The following is a 15,510-nucleotide window of genomic DNA, read 5'->3' on the forward strand; positions in this document are numbered from 1 at the left end:
GGGCAAATTGTGAGACCAGAACTACAACTAAGTGACCTGCATCTTGAGATTGGGATGGGTTGTTATACTGGGTAAAGCAGTTGGAAGGGGGTGAGTGCATCTGGCAGTTATTGTTGCCACAAGCAATTTGGAGGAAGATGTGGGACATGGCCTATGCAACACCCATAGGCAGACACTTCAAGAAAGAGAAAACACCAGGCACAATTAAACAATGGATCTTTTGGCCAGGTATGCAGGAAGAAGTAATATGCCGGTGTGGGTCCTGTGCAGAGTGTCAGTTGGTGGAGGAAAGATGATCCCAGAGGGCTCCCTTGCAGGTCATGCCTATCATTAACACCCCATTTGACAGAATTGCCTTCAATGTTATGGAACTACTCATCAAAAGTAGTGCGGGGCACCAGTATATACTTGCTTTAGTCAATTATGCCACGTGATATACCTGGAGGCAATCCCACTTAGAACGGTCACTGCACCCCGAATCGCGGAAGCATTGTTAAAGTGAATTTCCCATTTTGACATACCCAGGGAAATAGTTACAGACCGAGGTATGAATTTTGTCAGGGGTGTTAAAGGCTGCTTGTAACATATAGGGCATTAAGCATCTGAGAACATTGATTTATTGCCCTCAGACAAATGGCCTGGTTGAATACCTAAATGCCACAATCAAATGCTTACTGTGACAAAGCATGCAGAAAGAGCTCAGGAAATGGGATCTGCTCTTAGTGCCACTAATTTTGCTCTCAGAGATATACCCCAGGCGTCAACCCAGTTTGAACCCTTTGAATTGATATTTGGCCACAAACCCAGAAGCTTACGCAAGTAGCCAGGTAAGAGTGGGAAAATCCAGGGCACAAACGAGTCGGGGCCCAGCAATTTATGTAGGAGGTGTTTGAATGCCTTAAGCAGGCTTGGCAGTTAGCTCAGGTGAATATGGAGGGAGCACAGCAGCAACAGAAAGCTAGCTATGATCAAAAGGCACAAAAGAGAGTTTTAGACCAGGGGTAAAGTGCTGGTTCTACTTCCCTGTCCCATGAATAAGCTATTAACTAAGTGGCAAGGGCCTTTTGAGATAACAAGAAGGGCTGGGCCCATAGATTATGAAGTATACCACCCAGGACATGTCAGAGAACTCCAGATTTACCATGTAAACCTGTTGAAGGCTTGGAGGAAGCCAGAGGGATGGCTGCTGAGTCCTGAAGAAGTAAGTGAGGATCTAGGCCCTGAGATAGGAGGAAGCACACAAAGAGGTGAGTTAGAGATAGGAGATGGCCTCACAAATGAGCAGCAAAAGGAGCTGGGGCAGATCATCTTCAAAGTTGGTGATGTGTTCAGAGAGGTCCCAGGAAAGGCTAGGGGTGTAGTACATAAAATAAATATGCCAAAAGGGGTGGTTGTGATGGAAAAATGAAAACCGGTCCCCCACCACCTACAAGTGCAGGTATATGAGGAGATACAGAAAATGCTTAGACAAGGGATGATAATACCATCTCAGAGCACCTGGAGAAGCCCAATTGTGGTCGCCCCAAAATCCAATGGGTCATTAAGGATATGCGTGGATTTCAGGGGGTTCAATGTGGTTGCATGTTTTGATGCGTTCCCCATGCCCCACGTAGAAGAGCTACTTGAATGGATAAGTCAGGCAAAGAACATCTCTACCCTGGATCTGTCCAAGGGTTACTGGCAGTTCCCTATGGCAGGAAAGGACCAGCAAAAAATGGCTTTTGGTATGCCAAGGGGAGTATTTGAGCTGGATGCCTTTAAGCCTTCACAGTACTGCAACCTCTTTTCAAAGGCTGACAGATAACATTCTAGCTCTACGTCAAGGTACTCAGTGGCATACATTGGCAATATTGTAATTTATTCTCAGTCATGGCCTGAACATAGGCAACATGTGGAAGCAGTATTATGAGAACTGTGCCAATTTAAGATGACTGCAACTCCAAAAAAGTGTGCATTAGGAATGCTAGAGATTGGCTATCTTGGGTTCCGTGTGGGACAGGGGCTCATACACCTGCTGGTGAGTAAAGTAGAGACCACAGAGATATATAAACCTCCACAAACAAAAAAAACAAATGCGCTGCTTTTTGGGTTTGGAAAACTATTATCAAAGGTTTATACCAGGCTTTGCAGAGTTGGCTGCACCCTTGACAGACTCCATAAGGGGAAAAGTGCAGGGGCTGGTACAAATGGACGCCCCGATGGAGGAGGCCTTTAGGAATATCAGGAGAGCCTGTATAGTGACATGCTCCTGAGGACTCCTGACTTTTCTAAGCCTTTTATCCTACAGATGGATGCGTCGAAAATGGCTGTGGGGGCAGGCCTCTGCCAAGAAGAAAATGGGGCTGAAAGACCAGTAGCATTCACAAGAAGAAAGTTAAACACAGCACAATGCAGGTATTCAGCAATCGAGAGGGAATGTCCGGCTATTAAATGGGCAGTCACATATTTCTGTTATTATTTAATGGGATGGGAATTCACACTCATAATGGACCGTGCGTCTTAACAATGGTTACATAAGGCTAAGTGTGATTATGGGCACATAATGCATTGGGCACTAATGCTTCAGCCCTTTCAATTCCCCATCGGGTACAAACCAGGAACAGCAAAGTTGCTGATTTCTTGTCCTGGTGTAGTGAATTGGCAGCAAGGCCAAAGGAGCAGAAGATGGACAAAAGCTGGCACACTCAAGACACCACAAGGCAACTTAAAGGGGGAGATATGTGGCAGGGGCAAGGGAGCTGCCACACCCTGGGGACCCGGCAGCAACAGTGGGAACCCCATGCCTCAGATCTCACTGGTAGTGTCATGGTGTGTTGAGCCCGCAACAGCATGGCAGCAGCAGCAAGAGGGAGGAGCACAAAGTAAGAGGGGACAGTATACTACTTGGGGTTGGGGTACATAAGCTTCCTTAGCCATACCTGACCTGCCTGTGGCAACTGCTGTTAGGGATGGGGAAAGAGTGAACAAAAGTAAAACAAACAAAGGCCAGAACACCGCACCACCTGGTGGCAAAGGGGTTAATTGCATGTTTTTGGAGTCAGTGGCTATTTGGACAAAAGAATTCCATAGCTGGGGTGACATAACTATGGAGTGGCGCAAAATAACACATCTCTGAGTAGTGTTAGTTTAAGGCGCTGAATGGATTTTTAGAGTGGCAGGAAATCCCGGCTCATGCAAACACAAACACAGTTGCATCGGCATATACAGAAAATATCGTGTTGTCTACACATGCCCACAGGTTATCTGGCAAGGTGCGTACAGTCAGTTGCTGCATGTCTATGTTCACATGGTTTACTTCAAGCTATGTGAATATAGACCAGCAGGAGAACATTTAGGCATTTGCTGGTTCTGGGAGCTGTGCAGAGAAATTGGAGCAACTAACTTGTGATAGCAGGAGCAGGTGGTGGGACCATGAGAGAAGGGGGTGGTTGTAGAAGTCAGGGTGCTAAAAGTAGGAATGGGGTAGGAAGAGTGCAGCCCCAGGTCTGGGGTGAGCAGCTGGGTGTTTACAGCCCTAAGACTGGACTCCAAATGCATACGGATGTTTGAAAGATCAGGGTAACCCATTCCCAATCTAAATTAGTTAATCTCCTCAGGTGAATTAACTTAGATCGTGTCTGCCATTTTTTGCCTGATTTAACCTCCCTGAACCCTAGTTAGGTTCATTTAAATGTAACTCCTGTACATACTCTTAAATATGCAACTTGACATATACCAAGTCATGTTTGCTTGGTAGTTTACTGTATATATTGCAGCAGAAGTGAGGCTTCAGGAGTGAGTTGAAGGGAAGCGGTTTTATGCAACAATTTGGGAACTTTGTGCCACTTGTGTGTGCATATGTGCTTGTGTATGTATGTCAAGTATAGGAGCAGGATGGAAGAAGGCATCAAGATAATTATGGAATGATTGTACTGGGAACCTAGGCAAAGTAGAGCGTATGATACATACAAAATAGTAAGCAAGAACTGATCCTGAAATTTAACCTTTTCTAGTTCTTATGCAGTCTGTTCTCATCTCATGTAGGTAGTGTAAGAATTTAGTCTTAGCAAGGGGGAGAGGCCATCATGTTAAGAACTGACCATTGCTACTTTGGCTTGAGACAAAATTACTTCTAGACAGGTTCAAGAATTGAGGTAACAGAAATATTCCTTTCCCCTTGCACCCTCCTCTTCATGTCCAGGATGGAATGTTGATCAAAATCGCACACATAGATCATGCACCTCCTGTCAAAGGACAAAGCCATTTATCTGAGATGAGGAAGCTGAGTGCCATAACCACTGGGTTATATAGTTATTTTGGGGCATCTGCCTCTTTCTAGTCGGACATTAAACTGCATTTTGAACCTCAGCCACCTCCCTGATAGAAATTCTCCTCATATTTTTTCAAAGACGTATACTGGTGTCAACTAGTTGGCATTTACAGGCAAAAAAACCTTTCTCAGAATTCTCAACCAGCTCTAGTAAGCTATAAAGTTTGCCAGGAATTTGTTTATACAACATTTTTCTACTTTCAAATGCTCATTTTATTCATCCATACTGATTCTGTTAACAACAGGGGGTCATTGCCAGTGGATTTCCAAATAAAACACTTAAAAATAGAAAGCATAAAAAAACAAAACCTCTTATTTCAAAAAAATTATTTCCCACTATTCATGGAAAACAATTATGTCCTAAATCATCTTCTATGAACTTCAGATGCAGAGCTTCAGTAACCACTGTAAAAAGTCATATTTATATCGCTAAAGATAATATAATCAACCCCCCCAAACTGAATTTGTCAAATTCAATAAATAGGTGTCCTCCTTAGGTATGTTTGCACTATTTCTGGTTGATCCTTTGCCCACAATGCCCCACCACCTTGGAAGGTTCATCTACCATAAAAGAGGTGATGAGGGGTACTGAAATGCTGAATTGGTTTTAAATATGCAGAACTTTTGGCAGAGGTGGTATCTTTTATTAGACCAACTAAATAGTTGCAAAGAAATGTACAGCTTTCCTTTGTGACCCTCAGGATATACTGCAGCCTGACTATTCTTTGTTGTCAGTCACTTCTAGAGGGCAGTTCTGAGACACCCCCAAGAATGTTGTGAGCACAAAAGTGGCTTTAAGCTTTTCAACTGACTTGCTGACCTGAGCATAGCACAGGAGAAATGAGATTTTTCCCTGTGTGAATAATTATTTCTCATGCTCTGGATATCACTTGTTGTCTTTCAGTCTAAGATTGGAATAGGCAAACCAGTTAGGAGAAGAATATGACATTCTCATCCCTACACCCAACCCTTTGTGATATTCTGTTAACTTGCACATAGTCTCTGTATTTCTAGGTTCCCTCTGGGGCTGGACATGCTGTACTATCATACGAGAATATTCTTAGTGTCTTTAGTCTGGGAAACAGAAAGAACTGGCAATGCTGAGAGACAGAGTCTGTTCTCATGAGATTTTTTGCCAAATCTTGCAAACTTGGGAAGCACAGAACATCTGAATTGCTATTTTTTTAATACTCTTTCCAATTAAGCCCAAGCTTGTGACCTTTTTTGAGGTTCTCCCATCACTAGTCTGAATTATTGGTGGGTTTTGCTTTTACAGACATACGACCATATTATTCTAGCCAGATGTCCCACTAGCTAAGTAGATACATAGAAGTTTTTGCCAGTAGTATTGAAAGTTCACTTTTTTATTGTTACATACAAGTACAAGCACACTGAAGATGGAACATGCCCTCAAAATATAACTAAGAGCTGCTGATCTCATATCTTTTCTTGTCTGTCTGTGGCCTCTGTAAATGGGAGTTTTGTTGTTTTGTTTTTTTACTGTAGTGCACTAGGATTATGCAGTGAAATAAAAAGGAGAGCTGGGGGGAAATAAGTACTTCATATAAAATGAATTTCCGAGTTTGAAAGAGAATAAGGCAAAGTTCATGGTCATTTTTTATTCGCTTTTCAAGAAAACCAAGTGCAAGATTCTGTTAACACCAGAGCTTTCCAGAAAGGTAAAGATGACAAAGATGTGATGCTGCTAGAATGGTGTTTATTTTTTTCTTTCCATAGAGTTATAGTGGAACAATAAAAATATGATGTTTTTACTTTATTGATTGTACTACTGATAAATGATCAGTCAAACTGAAAGCTGTGGGATGACAGGCTGGCTCTAAGGGGTGGTTGTCTATTTTCAGGGGGTCAGGGGAATGGATGTTTTTCCTCCCTTGTTTAGGGGCTGGACTAAAAATTTCCAGCCTTACTTCCAGTGTATTGTGTGTGGACACGGGGAGCAGCTTGTCAGGATGATACAGTATCAACTGTAGTTTATAGAAAGTATATATGCAGTTTTGAAAGTTATGTCAATGATTGATTTTTAAAAGTATCATTTTCTAAGACCAATGCAGTGGATGTGATGAAGTGCTGCATCTACATATATGTGCATATGAATTTGACATTAATCATTTTCAGCTTGGTTTTTAAACTTTATATGAATAAATTTAATTGGTATCCTGGTAGTAAGAATGTAGGAATTGTCTAGGTGTCACATCCAAAATAGTTTCTGATTCTACGAATTGCAACAAATTACTCTGGAGATCTGGTTGGCATGAAGCAGGACCATTTTCTTAAATAACAGACACTACTGTGTTTGTAAGGAATTGAAGCAAATTTGGCCATCTAATTTATTCTACTTTCTAAGAAAATCATATGTGGAAGTCTATTACTTTAGCAGAGAGGTAAATATGGGTAATATGCCAAAATATTCATCTCTTTTGTGATTTCCTACATAGTGCAGTAATTTCAGGGATATTTGTTTCCTGGTTTGCTTGAATTGAAAACTGTGACTGACTAAGGCTATAGCTTTGCTTAAGTAGGTCATTCATTTGTCTCTGTTTTCCTGACAAATTGTTGGTGTTGATGGTGTTAATTGCCAATAACTAATCAGGGAGGACCTGTGACAACATGCTACCTCCTTAGGTCAGAGAGGAGAGTAAAAGATTTGTTCAAGGATGTCAGTGATGAAACACAAACCTGAACCAAAGTCCCAGAGATTCTAGTTAAGCTTCTTCACCACAGATCCACCCTTTCTTCCCCAGTTACTAAGTTGAGCTGACTTCACAAGGTTAGCTTACCCACATTGTCACAACCTCACTGCTCTGTACTCTCTTCTGTATGACTAAGAGAATATCCCATAAAATGTTGTGCAAGACCCTCCAAGAGCATAACTGTACCACTCAAATAAGGCCAGGCAGTGCCTTTCTGAGATAACTCCTGTTTGTTCTGTACATGCAATCTCCTAAATGGGGAATAACATAGACGGTATGGTGAGAAGCTGAGCTTATTTGGGCATACATGCAGCATCAAAATCCTGTAGATATAGTTGGTACAAGTGCTGTAGATAGCTTCTTGCTTGCAGTAAAATGGTATCAGTACTTCAACTCATCTCACCGACTAAGTAAATGAGCCCAGGCCCAGGCCTAGGTCAGAAAGTTTTCTTATGATGGTTTGGGCTAAAACACCAGTAAGAGCCTAAGTTAACTTTTCCAGGGAAATTTATTCTGGGAGACAGAACGCATGTGAATCTAATGAACACAGTGTTTTTTGCATTTCCTGTAAGTTGAACCCATTGGTCTTGTCCTAGCTGTACTAAGCAGCACACCTATCCTGCTAAGGGATGTGGAGGGTAGCCAAAGGTGTATTTGGACCTGCAAAAGAGAGAAGCGTTGACTTACTACCTCCTATTGTATACTGTCTTCTAAAGAATGATAAACCAGTGTATTTCTCAATTTTCTTGGTCCTATTGACCAGAGGATGTTGAGGACCTACAACACCTATAGAAATCAGATAATAAAATTATTTGCTTAGTTTCCTATTACAAATTAAGGTGAATTGGTATCTGAATTAAATTTTATTTTTCATTTGATCAAAACAGATTTCTTTTACTGGTTTCTAAGGCATGGGCACCTGAAGAAGTTAGTGTGAGGTAGGCCAGAGAACCCAATAGTAACTGCCACTTTCTTTGAGGGCTTGCATTTATTTTAAGATAAGAGTATACTACATGCCTATCAAATCAATCCAGAGATTTCTGTAGCTCTCACCATGGAGGAATCTGTAGACCAATTCCTGTTTATACTTTCTGGAGCTGTGTTGTTAGGAACATTGGCAAGTGCAGACAGTGTGCTGGGCCAGGAGCTATCCCATTGGGTATATGGTGGGAATGATGGCTTGGAGCAGTGAATTGGTGCTTTACACTGGGTCCACGTGACAGATCACTTATGTGTCCTGGGTAAATTCTGGAAAGCAGGGAAAATTACTCTGATTGGCTGGATGTGCTGCTTTTTCAGCGATGGAATGCTGATGCTGATGGACAAGAGTGGCTGGCCATCTTTCGGTACTGTCTGATGCATCAGTTAGCCCAACTACTGCCTGGGATTGAGTGCAAGTTTCAGGACTCTTTCTTGTCCCACACTCCCTAAAGCTGCATGCAGCACAGAACAAAATCTGTCACAGAGTAGGCTGTTTAAGAGCTAAAATAAAACAAATCCCTCTAAGTGTATAACTTTTGGGAAATCTTAATTGTCAGCATAAAAATCTCTGAGGCAAAAAAAGAGCTGTTAAATGTTTGTTCTGGTTTCATAAAATCTTCTCTCCCCAGCTGGTCTCTTCCAGAGACAAAACCTCCAGTCTCTCCAAATGTAGAGATAAATATTGGCAGCACTCAGATTTGCTTTTCATCCCATGCTTGATGGGAAAAATGCCAATGAGTTTTCAGGCTTTTCCGTGTAAGCCTTCAGGGGCTTATTCACCAGATTTTATATATCTGGCAAACTATGTCTTTCAGCTCCAGCCGCAAGACCCAGAATATATTTGGATTCCATGTTCAGTTTTTGATTTACTGCCCAAAATTAGTGTAAATAGTCTTCATCTTAAAAAATATATATATATTTTTCTGGCTGTTACTAATATTGTTTTTGGATAGTCTTTTTAAGGCGCTCTTTCTAAATAATCCCTAATATGTATTATATATTCTAGTTATTGAAAGGCTCTATCTCTATTTCCACATATTCAATGACTATCAAGGCATCCATTTATTTAGCAGAGGGTACAAAATGATCAATGGCTTTCCATTGGGGAACTGATATGAAAATGTCAAAGGTGAGTTTGATCAAGAAGAATGAATTGTCCTGTGAATATGTAATGGAATGTTGAGACTATGCACTAGGTTGCAAATTCTTCTGCTGGTACACCCTGGCAGACCCAGATCAACTGGCTGTCTACCAGCTTTGTTTATTAGCATAAGAGGGGCAGGACAGAGGGGTCTTCTAAGACCATAACAAGAGTCATGCACAGAAGATATCTGAAAGAGATTAGCTGAGATCCTTTCCAACAATAAAGGAAAGCTAAGAAATGTGAGTCTGAGCAAATCCAGTGTGTATGCTATATTAGTTAAAGCTCAGTAGACATCTTTAAAGAGTGATATTTTCAGGAAAGGTACTTTAACTGCATCTAGTTGTAAAGAAAACACAGTTTAGGAATGCTGATCATTTAAATACAGTCTCCCTAGTCCACTATGGTTCTTTCATCATGCTTCAGGTCACGCATTGATGGGAATCACATTGAGTCTGTTATTGATTTAAGTAACTCACATTATGAAATAGCTGTTTTTGCTCACATCATATTTATTAACTTCATTCTCTTCAAATGTTCTTCAGTTAGCTGTACACGCTGTTTTATAGCAAGTGAGGTAGAAAGATAATCTTTGGGTTATTTTATAGCTACTTGTGTAATCTTGAGTGCATCTATGTGTGCTATTAACAAGGAGCAATAAATTTTGGTGCATATTGTACAGGAGTTTATTGCTCCCACATGCACTGTTTGAATGTGTGCCTGGGATCACAGCATGTTGAGCTGGGTCAGAGCAGCCCCAACTGGCAGAGAGCCCAGGGGGTCAACCTTCCGGCCTGGGGCTGCTCTGACTCAGCTCAATGTGCTGTGGAGGGACTGGCTGGGGCATAAGGGTACTCCAGTGCCAGGCCAGCTGGCAGGCAGCCCCTGCACTGAGGCACCTTTGTGCCCCAGCCAGCTGGGTCAGCATCTACACATGTGCTGCTGTACATGAAAAAACTCTACAGTAGGCTAGTACTTGTATTTACAAGTACTACTCTGCTGTGCAGTTAATTAATTCCTGTGGCCTAATAGGATCGCACATGTAGATATGAGATGCTTACTGCAGAGCTAATTAGTCTACTCTGCGGTAAACATCTCAAGTAGGCATGCCTCTGGAGTGTTTAAGTCTGTGGCTCACTGCATACCTGTTACATGATATCACTTAAATAGGTGGTCAGGAATTTTTTTTACTAAATTTTTGGGTTTTTTGTTTTTTAGAAAATGCTGATTCATTAAATAGAAACTTTTTGCATAAATCTATATGCTTTGGCTAAACTTTTTTTTCTCAGGAAGTTTTTCAGGTTCAGGGTGGAATTTCAGGTCAAAACTAGAGGAAAAAATGCTCATAGCCAAGGCATTTGTCTGAGGCAGGAGTTCTGGGTGATTGTCCTTGCTCTGAAATCAGTCAGGTCTGGCACCTGGTAGTATTTCTGGGTGTCTCTCACTATCTGATCCAGCTCCTTGACTCAGCTTTGTCCACCAGGTTCTCAGCCAAAGACCCGGCCAATCAACTGGGCCTGCACTCTGCTCTACAGTGCACCTCTTGGCTGAAATTAAAGTTGCCTTCCCTGTAAACATGCTTGCTGGCCTAGAGGACCATCTCTGCACATTACAAGCCCTTCCTCATGGCAGCTCACTAGACAGAACCCCTCCATTGTTGTCCATCTTTCTATCTATGGACAATGATGAGAGTGGCAGGCCTAATACTCTGCTGTCCTTTCCTGTACCCAGTGAGAACAATGGTGGGATCTGCTTTGAGATCCTGTCTGGGAAAGCACTGTACAAGGTCAGTCAGGGCGCTGACAGGGGCAGTCAAAATGTCTCATGCCTGTGTCCTCATTGCCTGCCCTGACATGACTTGGAGGTAGAACGAAGTGGCAGCAACCCCAGAGTAAGCCTGCTTGGCCAGCCATGACCCATACAAGTTGCCCATCACCAAAGGAACTGTCAGTTAGGGCTGTGCAAAGCTTTGGTCCCTGATAAGATTCAGCAGAGATTTGGCCCGATTCAGTGGCCAAATCTCCAAATCCGAATCGAATCAGAGGACCCTTTAATCTCTCTGAATTGACTTGGAACCTTCTGAATCAATTTGGAGAGATTTGGAAAAATTTGGCAATTCAGATACAGACACAGCTTTAAATGTTTTTAAATATTTTTTCTACATACCTCTAGGTAGCAGGGGGCTGGTGAATGCTGCAATGCTGGGGTGCATGAAGTGTCCCTTGGCTTGGTGATTGGTGCCTTCTGGGTGTGGGGAGGCACCCAAGATCTCCCTGAAGCTGATCGCCGAGCTGGGAGGTGTGGAGGGGGGGGAGGGGCGGGCTGTGCGCTCCCTGGCAGACCCAGAAGTGTACCGGAAGTACTTCACTGCCGAGCACATGGAGGCGTTCCCGCCCCCCCATGCTCCTGTGGGATGCTCCATCTGCCCCAGTGTCGCAGCATTCATGAGCCATGCCTGGAACCTTGAGGTATGAATTAAATCACTGTCCCCAATTCAGGCCAAATCCGAATCCAAATCAAGTAGGGCCCACTTTGCCCACCCCTACTGTCAATCTCCATTGGTGGCTGCTGCATGGGGTTCTGGCCATGGACACCTTTGTCTGCTCTTTAGAGGAGACTCTCTTCTATGCCTTCCTAGACTGCCCCTGGCTGTGCCTTCTCTTTGCTGCCTTCAGCACCTTTTTTGGTGTGCTGGACTTGGACTTCTCCGAGATGTCATAGAACTTATCTATTCCATATTGAGCAATCAAAGGGAGCATGTTTTGCCTGGCTGATTTCCTGCTGGGCCAGGCGAAGATGGCAACTCTGAAAAGCTGGAGAAACAGACTCTCAGGGGCTGGCTCCAATTATGCCCTCCAACTCTTCCACTTTTTGGTCCGGGTATGTGATGTATTTGACTTTGGACACTTCACCTTGCAATAAAACATGGACAAGTTGCATCAGGCTGGTTCATTGAGAGGGATGCTCCGTAAGGCGGAAGACAGACAGATGATCTACGTATATAACCCCACGAGGAGCAAGGGGGAGAGGGCATCAGTATCTGGTGAAATGGTGTTTTTCGTCACTGATAAGTTTCATGCTCTTGGAGGGTTACATACACTTGCACTTTCACCATGTAAAAAAAAAAAGATGAAAATGTACTAAGCCAAATCTCTTGCTGCCCTCTCTCATCAGTTGGGTTTTAAGATCCTGCCTGAGCAGGCACTGAACACGTGGACAGTCAAAGTGCATCATGCCCATGTTCTCACTGCCTGCCTCAGAACAACCTAGAGCTGGTGCCCAGCAGCAACAACAACAAAAGCCCACCGAGCCTGGCATAACCTGTACCAGCTACCCATTGCCAAGAGAACTGGCAACCTCCAGTCATGACTCCTGCATTGGACCCTGGCCCCTAGCACTTTTATCTTCCACTTACACTAAGTGGCCTGCCCTTTCTATGAAAAGGAGGTGGAAAAGACACTTATCCACATGTATCTGGACTTGATCTCAGCTTTGGCCACTCTTTGCTTCTCTCCGTACCTTCTTTGAGATGCTAGACTTTGGTTTCTCCAAGACCACGTACATTTTATCCATCCTATTTGGAGTAGCTGAAGAGATCGTGATCTGCCTGGCTGATTTCCTACTAGGCCAGGCAAGATGGGGACTCTAAAAGCTGCAGAAACCAGGGGGCTGGCTCTGATGACACTGTCCAACTCTTCCAGTTTCTGGTCAAGGCATACGGTTCCTTTAAGTATGGGGATTAAGCCTGAAACAAAATATGGACCAGTTTTTGTTGCACTGGGCCACCAAAGGGACACTCTGAAATGTGGAAGACAGATAGCTAGTCATAAAACCGTACTTCAGAAAGAGGGTTGTAGAGGAGAGGATTTCAATCATCAATGCAGGTGTTTGGTTACTAGTAAGTCTTTTATGCTTGGCTCCTGAGGGGCTGCATGCTTTCAGTCTCACTTTTTCATTAAAAAAACTAATAATAAGATTCACAGCTACATAAATGCTAGGGTTAGAATGGACCTCAACAGATTATCGAGTCTGACCTCCTGCCTAGGCAGGAAAGAGTGCTGGGATCAGATTACCCCAGCCAGATGCCTATCCAGCCTTCTCTTAAAGATCCCCAGGGTAGGGGAGAGTACCACCTCCCTTGGAAGCCCATTTCAAATTTTGGCCACCTTTACCATGAAGAATTTTCAGTCTCTATCCTGATGAACCTTCCCTTGGTAATGGTTGGCCTTCATGTTTCTATATTGGGTGTGTGACTTCAACTTCATCCTCTTGAATCCTGATCACCTTATCTAGGCACCCACCCACCCTTCTATCACAGCCTCAGGAAGGCCGGGTGGACTTCTTTCCAACTGAGACCCAAAAGCAGGTACTTGCCATTTTCCAAAGATGCTTCAGGAGCTCCTGGTCTTATAACATGGCTTTGCAACAGAGAGCCTGAGCCTAGGTTTTTGAGCCTAATTCCCTGGTTCAGAAACCTCACTTCCCTGGTAATCCACTTCTTTGACTCATCCAGCCTGCCTACTCTCAGAAAAAGCCATAGCTGACTGGCTGGGCCTACGCTCTGTCCATTTTGCTTTGCATCTCTTGACTGAAGTTAATGCTGCCCTCCCCATAGATCAGAGGCAGGCAATTATTTTGGGCAGAGAGCTGCTTACCCAGTTTTGGCAAGCTGTCGAGGGCTGCATAGGTAGCTCCACCCCTTGACAGGTGCCCTGCCCCCGGTCACCATCTTGGGACCAATGTCCCAATGTCTTGGGACCAATGTCCCAGGGCCAGCACAGGTGGGACCCAGAGCAGGGCACAAGCTGGCAGGGGTCTGTGGAGCAGGGCTGGGCTACACCAGCAGGGAGAGGGGGGAACTTGCCCTGCTCCATAGAGCCCCTGCCAGCCGGGACCCCATACCCCTGCCGCCCTGCTCTTGGCCCTGCCGGTGCTGGCCCTGGGACACCAGTGTGGGCCCTGTGCTTCTGTGCCCGCTCACTCCCAGTGCCCTCCAGCCCCATGATACAGGCGGGTGGCAGCGCACAACCCCGACCCCCTGTTTGCTGGCAGGGAGGGAGTTGGTGTGGAGTGTGGAGGAAAACAGCCCCTTGCCTGCCCCATGGATGGTGCTCCCTGCTGCAGCGACTTGCAGCCCATGCAGGGCTGTCCTGAGCAGGCACCGGAAGCTCCACGTGGGTTGTGAGTGGCTGCAGTGTGGGGGGCTGGCAATGGGCCGCTTTTCCCTGTGCTCAGCACCAGCTTGTAACCCACCCCCACTGCCAACCTGACCCTGCACCAGCTCCAAGCACACCTGCCAGGGCTGTGCTATGGCAGCAGCAGCTGCAGCCCCCACCTCTTGCCATACTGGGCAGTGTTTACTGCTGCGGGGCAGCCCAGAGGTGGTGGTGGCAGCCTCACCACAGCCTATCATGGCGCGAGCCCTGGGTGGGGAGCAGCAGCAAATGCTGCCCAGTGTGGCAAGAAGGGGAGCCACAGCTGCTGCTGCCATGGAACAGCCCTGATGGGCAAGCCCGGATCCAGCATGGGGCTGGGTTAAAAGCTGTTGCTGAGTGTGGGAAAAGCAGCCCCTTACCCACCCCCCCAGGCTGCAGCCACTCACAACCTGCATGGGGCTACCTGTGCCTACTCAGGACAGCCCTGTGTGGGCTGTGAGCGGCTGCAGTGGGAGCGCGGGCCACGGGATGGGGGCTGCTTTTCCCTGCGGTCCCAGGCCAGAAGCCCCTGCTGGGGCTTCCAGGTGGGGCCGGGTGGGCCCTGCTGTTGCAGGAACCTGCTGGGTTTACCTTGGGTCATACTGCCTCTGGTTCCTGTCATTTTTGACAGGAACCAAGGACAGATAAATTTTAGTTTTCAAAATTTTTTTAGGGGCCCCACAGGCTGGATCTTGTCCATCCCTGCCATAGATGCACTTGCTACCTTGGAGAACCACCTCTACATGTGATGAGCCCTCCTATATGGCAGCTTGCTAGATAGCCTCCTCCCTCACCATCACTGCCTATTTCTTTGGCTTTGGACAGCAATAAACATGTCTGACCCAGTACCCTGCTGTCCCTCCCTATGTCCGATGAGAATAGTGATGGGATATGCTTGGATACCCCATCGAGGGAAGGGGCTTCCATCTTTGGTGATATGAGTGTTTTCATTACTGACAAGTTTTTTAAGCTTGGACCATGGAAAGGCCATATTCTTTTGTACTTTCACCTTTTGTTTTTAATAATTTTATGATAAAGGTTTAAAAAGCCCCCCAAAAGTCTCTTTCTCTCTGCATGCTTCTCTCACAGCTGTGCCAAGTTTTTTTCTTTGACTGTGAAAACTACCCTTTAATCCCAAAATAGAAAACCTTTGTGTTTTCCAAATTTGCCCAT

General features: G+C 44.8%; 1 protein-coding gene and 1 long non-coding RNA gene across 2 annotated transcripts in view; one reads left to right on the forward strand and one right to left on the reverse strand.

Moving 5' to 3' along the window:
- The window catches only part of RASGEF1A (RasGEF domain family member 1A), a 315,066-nt gene that overhangs the window by 227,433 nt on the left and 72,123 nt on the right, over window positions 1-15,510 (reverse strand). The gene's annotated exons all lie outside the window — the stretch shown is intronic.
- The window catches only part of LOC109324117, a 66,526-nt gene continuing 57,800 nt past the window's right edge, over window positions 6,785-15,510 (forward strand). Inside the window, exon 1 of the long non-coding RNA XR_002104851.1 lies at window positions 6,785-7,097. This is a non-coding gene — a long non-coding RNA (uncharacterized LOC109324117). The remainder of the gene's footprint in view (window positions 7,098-15,510) is intronic.

The sequence above is a fragment of the Crocodylus porosus genome, unplaced genomic scaffold, assembly GCF_001723895.1.
Source record: "Crocodylus porosus isolate Cpor-Errol unplaced genomic scaffold, CroPor_comp1, whole genome shotgun sequence".
Taxonomy (NCBI): Eukaryota; Metazoa; Chordata; order Crocodylia; family Crocodylidae; genus Crocodylus; species Crocodylus porosus.